This window comes from Brienomyrus brachyistius, unplaced genomic scaffold (assembly GCF_023856365.1).
Source record: "Brienomyrus brachyistius isolate T26 unplaced genomic scaffold, BBRACH_0.4 scaffold293, whole genome shotgun sequence".
Classification (NCBI taxonomy): Eukaryota; Metazoa; Chordata; class Actinopteri; order Osteoglossiformes; family Mormyridae; genus Brienomyrus; species Brienomyrus brachyistius.
Genome location: NW_026042568.1, coordinates 152,007 through 159,802, shown reverse-complemented (window position 1 = coordinate 159,802; position 7,796 = coordinate 152,007).

The following is a 7,796-nucleotide window of genomic DNA, read 5'->3' as shown; positions in this document are numbered from 1 at the left end:
CTGCACCTTTTCTAAGGCCACAATGTCCTTTTTAAGATATGGTGACCAAACCTGCACACAATATTCTAGGTGAGGTCTCACCAAGGAATTGTATAATCTTAGCATTACCTCCCTTGACTTAAACTCCACACACCTGGAGATATACCCCAACATCCTATTGGCCTTTTTTATTGCTTCCCCACACTGGCGAGAATGGGACATGGAAGCATCAACATACACACCAAGGTCTTTCTCATGATCAGCTACCTTTATTTCAGTGACACCCATGAAATACCTGTACTTTATATTTCTGCTCCCTAGATGGAGTACCTTATATTTATCGACGTTAAATTTCATCTGCCAGGTATCGGCCCAGTCACTAATTAAATCAAGATCCCGCTGTAGCTGCTGAGCCACTAATTCAGTATCTGCTACACCACCCACCTTGGTGTCATCTGCAAATTTCACCAGTTTACTGTATATATTGGTATCCATATCATTTATGTAAATTAGGAACAATAGTGGTCCTAAAATCGAACCCTGCGGTACCCCACTATGAACGCAAGCCCACTGTGAGTTGAAGGACATTGCCAGTGACCTGCTGGACCCCAGGCAGAACAGGCCTCACCATGCGACAGCCCTTCAGAGACTGGTCCTCCTGCGCATGGACTGGGGCATGATGCATCAGTTTAAACAGGAGCCTGGTAAATCCTGCGAGTGCTACACCAAGCGACTGATGGCAGCATTCTCCAACTACAGTGGGATGGACTCCACAACGGACCGAGAGTGTATGTGATGTAAAATACACTAAGATAGGTAAAAACTCTTTTGTGGACTAAGTAAAACAAACATTTTATGTTCTAGTTTTCTTAAAACTACTGAAACAAATAATTGGCTACACTGCAGTTCCGCTGTTTTGTTTGGCACCCCTGCATGTCGTGCATTGTGTGGAAAAAACCTGAAGGCTGAGGAATGTTACGTAACACAGCTAGAATGTAAAAACTCTCTCTGGTGTAATTCACTGCATAAAACCAATGGTGTTAAGTGTGATGTCTTCTTCATAACACTCCCTGATGTTTGTGTCCGTGACCATGAGATAGGGTGGGCTGCTTTTCTTCCTTCCTTTGACTAGTATTCCTCCTAAATTGTTCATCTGTATTTGCTGCATTGGTACTTGATGTGCGTGTGCCTTGTGTCACGATCGCCATTTAACGGGAGCGGCGGACGGGCAGGAAACAGGCAAGGCAGGCAGGATACGGGGATTTATTAGGAACACGGGGTGCAGGAAACATCTCACGCAGACGGACTTCAATGACGGACACTGAACTCTAGTAAGACATGAACTCAAATAGACAGGACTGATTGAAAATAATCGGACACAGCTGGGTACGATCAGGGAAGCACACGTGGATAATCAGGGGGCGTGGCACACACGGTGGTCAGACTGTCCGGGACCTCCTCGGGGACTAGGGCAGGAAAGTCTGGAGCTGGGTCAGGGACAGGAGTGGGGCCAGGAACAAGAGCCCCAGGGGGCACAGTCATTTGAGGCGGAGGGAGCGCCTCGGGCGTGGGCTCTGGGGCCGCAGGGGGCAGCGGAGGCGGCTGCTCAGGAGCTACGGGCAAAGCAGGCGGCGGCTGCTCGGGCTCTGGGGCCGCAGGGGGCAGCGGAGGCGGCTGCTCGGGCTGCGCAGGAGCTATGGGCGACGAAGGCAACTGCTCAGACGCTGTAGCAGGAACCCAGGACTTTATGCTCAGCCCACTGCTGTTAACTCCGATGACTCACAACTGAGCAGCAATGCACATTTCGAATTCCATCATCAACATCAGGCAGATGACAAGACTGTTGTGGGTCTCATCAATAAAAACGGTGACTCAGCATACAAAGAGGAAGTGTGATGACTATCGGACTGCTGCAGAGCCAACAACCTGTCTCTGAATGTTGACCAAAGAGATGGTTGTTGACGTTAGAAGAACACAAAACACAGAGTGACCACTCTCTGCTGCACATCGATGGCTCATCTGTGGAGATCGTAGAGAGTACCAGATTCCTTGTTGTCCATCTGGCGGAGAATCTCACCAGGTCCTTCAACATCAGCTCCATAGTAAGGAAAGCACAGCAGCACCTCTACTCTCCACGGAAGCTCAGAAAAGCCCATCTCCCATTCTCACACTCTATTGGGGAACTGTTGAAAGCACCCTGAGCAGCTGCATCACGGTCTGCTTTGAGAACTGTGTCGCCTCAGATCACAAGTCCCTACAACAGATAGTGATGACAGGTGAGAAAATCATTGGGAGTATCGTGTTAGAGAAATATGTACTTTTTTTATCATCATTTTGCTAGACGCTTAGAAACAACACCCTGCCGCAGCTTGATCTTAATTGAGCAATAACACGTCTCAAGAACTGTCGCTTGAATATTTCCACCCCATATATGGTGACAAACAATGTTCAATGTCAGTTGCATATCCTGTTTGTGTACCTCAATAAAAGACACTGCGAGGGGAGTTACTCTTTCGAAGTTGGCTGAGTTCGACTGAGAGGCTGACACCTCGAGGTCAGGACCGGGCTTCCCTTTGTAAGGAAAAGTGGTAAAAATGTCCCAAGGTTCTTGGTTGATCATTTGAATGCAGACAATGTTAGGAATTTATGATCATGGGGGAAGCCAGGGAGAGAATGGGGGTTCCAGTTGGCACCACTATGGTGATAAGGATAAGATAAGGTGATAAGAATTGAATTACAATGATCATAAAAGTCTCCACCCTGTCCTGTCCCGTCCCTGTCTCAGGATCCTCACACTCCAGGGGGTCACTCTTTATATGTAAATTCACTCACAACACCTACACACAACACCTTGGTGGGGAGGGCCTTTTTGGGTATAAAGGGGGGTGAAGAACTGTCTTCAATTTGTATCTGAGCTGCCTTTCAGTACCCGGTGTGTCTCTACACTGTATTACATTGTATTATTTTTGCTGTTCAATAAACCATCATTTTGCTGAAACTGCGGAGACTCTGCAAGTGGATTCCCTACACCTTGCAGCAAGTAAAACGTCATCACAGCTGTCTGCGTTGTTCTGTGTTCAGAGACTGGTTTGTTTCCAGCGCATCTTCAGAAGAAGATAACCCTAACATATCTCTCCCCTCCATCACAGATATTCACACCACACACTGCATCCGCAAAGCCACCACCATTGTGGATGACCCCACCCACCCCTCACATTATCGTTTCACCCTCCTGCCTTCTGGAAATAGGTCCCGGAGCATTCGGGCCTTTACAGCCAGACTCAAACAGCTTTATCCCCCATGCCGTCAGACTACTGAACTCTCAGGGACTAATCTGATACCACACACACATACACTCATTAACACACTTTATTATTTAACTACTATTTTTTATCTTATTGTCGCCATGTTTACAGTTACTTTTATTTATTTTTATTGCTACCTCATTGGACAACCAAACTGCGCCTTCTCAGTACTGGGTTTACTGTGCTGTTTGTGCTCGTTGGTGTCAGTTGTCCTCTCTTTTTGCACTGTCCTGCAATGTTTGCACAGTTTTTGCTCATTATGCACCATACAGTATGTTGCTAGGTTGGTATGTGTTAGTCTTCTGTTAATTTAAGTAGCACCTTGGTCCGAGGGAAACAGTTTCTTTTGTAACTGTACTATACTCAACTGTGTAAAGTTAAAAATAACATTAAAGACCTACTTGACTTTTACTGAACAGGTGCTAAAGTGAAATTACTTGCTTCTGGGAAAGAACTCCAGCTGAAATTCTGTACAACAATTATGGGAGACATATGGGAAGGACGCGGTGTCAGACCTGCCCCAGTGGGACGAATGTGGTTTTCCTAGTAACAGCAGCTTCAGTCCCAATCAGATAAGCCAGATGCGTCTGAAATTAGAGGAACGGGATCAGACTGGTTGCTCAGGGACTAATGTGGTAGAACTAAAACAGAGACAAATTGGACGGTGTTTCAATTGTGGGAAAATGAGACAAAGCAGGCAGAGGAGATGCGGGTGGCAAAGAAGCATGAGATAAGGAATGCAGAGAATGTGGATGAGGGTGAGACTCCTGTGAAAACTGTGTATTGAAAATTAGGGCCATAGTATTGTCATCCATCCTGTCAGGGTATGGAAATACACTGAGGGTAAATGGCCTAATGCAGGAAGTGTCTTAATCCTATAACATCCAGCTGATTCAGGCTGTGGGGGACAGTGTAGTACTGCACTCTTCTGGCTGGGACCTTGAATAAATGAATGAATGTTACATTTATACAGCCCTTTTCTAAGATACACAAAGAGCTTTACAGAAGCACTGGGGAGCCACTTCAACCCAAACGTGAGGCAGCAGGAGAGGGGGCCCAGGCAGAGAGAACAGCCAACAAGACGGGTGCTTCCACAGACAGGACGGGGGCCCCGGCAGACCAACGCTGACGACTCCTGGGACCAAGTCAACAGAGCAGCTGTCGTCATTGTGACTCACCCTCATACATCCATCCATTGTCTAAACCGCTTATGCTACTGGGTCGCGGGGGGTCCAGAGCCTATCCTGGCAGGATCTGTGCACGAGGCAGGGAACAACCCAGGACGGGGGGGCAGCTCATTGCAAGGCACATTCACACACCATTCACACACACATGCACTCCTACGGCCAATTTAGCAAGAGAGAACATGCAAACTCCCCACACATGTGACCCAGGCGGAGACTCGAACCTGAGTCCCAGTGGTGGGAGGTAACAGTGCTAATCACTGCACCACCAAGCAGCCCCACCCTCATACATGATTTCTGATTCTTGATTTTAATCCCCTTTTCTGTTTTTGGCAACATATAAAGTGCTGTGAATGTCACTGTCAGATTGTCATATCATCCTCCAGTTGTCCCTTGTCACCCTGGATGCACATTGAGTGTTTGCTAAATATTTTATCTTGTAGTGTTCCTGATTTTTTCCTGTGTTTTAATTTGCAATTCTCAAATTTCATGACTGGCATCCGTGGGGACGATTAATTAAACCTGTTAACTCTGCACTTCAATTTCAAACTGTTGGTAACATGTGTACATATTTTTGTCTGATCTTTTCACCACCAGGTGGCGATATAGCAACTCCAGAGTTATTGATGGCTAGAACAAAAAAAACACAGTAACACAGAGGTGTAGCTAAAAATTCTGGGCCCCTGACAGAATGTCACCTTGCGCCCTCTGTCGAATTTTACATTCTGTGAAAGAGATTTGTTGAGCCATCTTCCAATGTAATCCAATCCAGCTCTTTATTTGAAAAGCACTTTAAACAACCTTATGGACCAAAGTGCTGCACAAAGGAATAAATAAAAACATTCACACACTTAAAAACGAAGTAAAAGAAATTTAATAAAAACCAAAACATTCAATGTGAGTAAAAGGCCATTAATAAAAATTTTAAAAAATCAATTAATTAATAAAGAAAAGGCTAAGATTAAAATAAGATTTACTATTAAAATTAACATCTCACAATGTGTCAAAGGTGAAGGAGAAGAGATTAGAAGAGATTTAAAAACGGACAGAGGGGATTCCTCTCTAATGTGAAAAGGCAAGTCATTCCACATTTTAGGAGCTGCGACTGCAAAGGCTCGATCCCCTCTAAGCTCACGCTGAGTCTTAGGAACCGTCAGGAACAGCTGATCAGCTGACCTGAGAGAGCGGGTGGGGGTGTAAGGGTGAAGCAGCTCACAGAGGTCAGATGGAGCAAGACCACTGAGGGCTTTAAAAGCAAATAACAGAATTTTAAAATGAATCCTAAAATGTACGGGCAGCCAGTGGAGTGAGGCTAAAATGGGGGAGACATGCTCATATTTCCATGTGCGGCAGCATTTTGAACCTTCTGGAGGTGAACAATAGTGGAGCCTCTAACCCCAACATAGAGGGCGTTACAGTGGTCCAAACTAGTAGTGACAAAAGAGTGGATTACTGTCTCAAAGTGCTGCCTAGAAAGAATTGGCTTTATTTTGGCCAACTGCCTCAATTGTAAAAAGCTTGACTTGACAACTAACCTTATCTGAGTGTCAAACTTAAGGTTGGTGTCGACTTTATGTGTGTGATGTGTGATGACTGGTTTACAATATTGTTCCAAGGAACCTAAAATTACAGTGGAGGTCAGAGGAGTGGAGTTACCAAAAACCAACACTTCTGTCCATTACCTCCCCACTTCCTTGTTAGTTACAATATTTGTTCTGCATTACTGTACTGCTTTGGAGCCTTTTGATATTAAGGTGAATAACACAGGTGAAAAATTAAGGTGAAAAAAGAGACAGATGCATTGACAGCAGTCGTGGCCACACTTTGGACTGGGAGTGTAAGAGCAAAGGAAACTGAATCCACTATGTTCTGTCCTGTAAATTTTTATTAAACACCACATGACACACATACGAGTCCTGTTTTAACTTTCAGGGCTGATGGTCTGCAGCCTGGCTTGTGTTCTACAGTGCAGCGCAGGTGCAGTCACTGTGCTGAGCCCGGCGTTATATTAATGACGCAGCCTTTCACACTGACCAGTGAGAAATAACCTTGAAAATGACTGTGCTCTTTGTGGTTCTCCTTTTTTCTTACCACCAAGCAAGAGACTAAACATATTTTCTACTTATCAGTTATCAGAAATCAGAAATGTCATGCAGTAATCAGAGGTTAGACAGCAAGAATGACTTTTGTATTTTTATCTTTTGTCAATCTTTTATCCAGCGACTACTAATTCTCATCGGGGTCTGGAGAGGGTGGGACCTGTCCCAGGAAGCACAGAGCACAGGCCTGCATGGGATGCCATTCCACACAAGCAAAAACAATTAAGATGGTCAGATTTGCCTCACTGTGTGATTTTGACTGAAAGATGAACTAAGCACAGTCTTGTGTGTATAAAAATGCGTAGATTCATTTAACTTTAACAATGAGATTCAGCAACATGACCTTATAGTGTTAATGATCGGTATCTTACTGGTATTAACTGAATTATGCAAAATTCTACATTATTCTATATTATTGCACCCAAATTGTTCATACTGACTAAATGTAATTACTGACATCCTGGACATACTGCTTTTTAGGTTTGAATTTAAAATGTTAGTAGACAAATTCATGCTGTCAATAACATCTCACTTGCTCACCCACTTTTAGATAAAAATACCCTTTGTGGTTTTTCTAGTGAAGCAGTGGGCCTGAGCTGAGGACCTGATGGTTGTGTGGTTTTCGCTCACTGAGAAGAGAGACACAAACACCCTGCTCTCAGTCGGTCAGTCTTCCTGTAAAATGCAGAGGTGAGACTGCTAGTGGAAAATTACTGACTGCAGCGTCAACAACACATATAAACAGCAGCACAAACAAAATGTTCCACAAATGCAGGACATCTGTATGCTTACAGCACACATCAGACACGCTGACCCTCAGCACTGAGCTCCTCCAGGCTCTGTGCTCTCCCTCTTCTCTTCAATTTCTACACAAATCACTGCTGCTCCAGTGAAGATCCTGAATTTTGCAGGTGATACTACTGTGTTTGCCATCATAACTGAAGGTGATGAGTCTGCCTACAGACTGGAAGTCGTACAGCTGACCATCCAGTTCTGAACTCACATTATCCCAAATGTCCACATGCTTAGACTCCTCTCATCATCAGGGAGGAGCGTCCCTTGGCACTGTAGAGTAGATGGATGAGAGCAGGCTGATAACAAGGCTGTCATCAATTTTATGTGACACCTCTCACCCCCCCAGCAGACTATGGAGGCCCGTAAGGGCAGCTCCTTCAGTAAGAGACTCAGACACCCGGCGTGTGACAGAACGGTACCGCAGGTCATTGGGC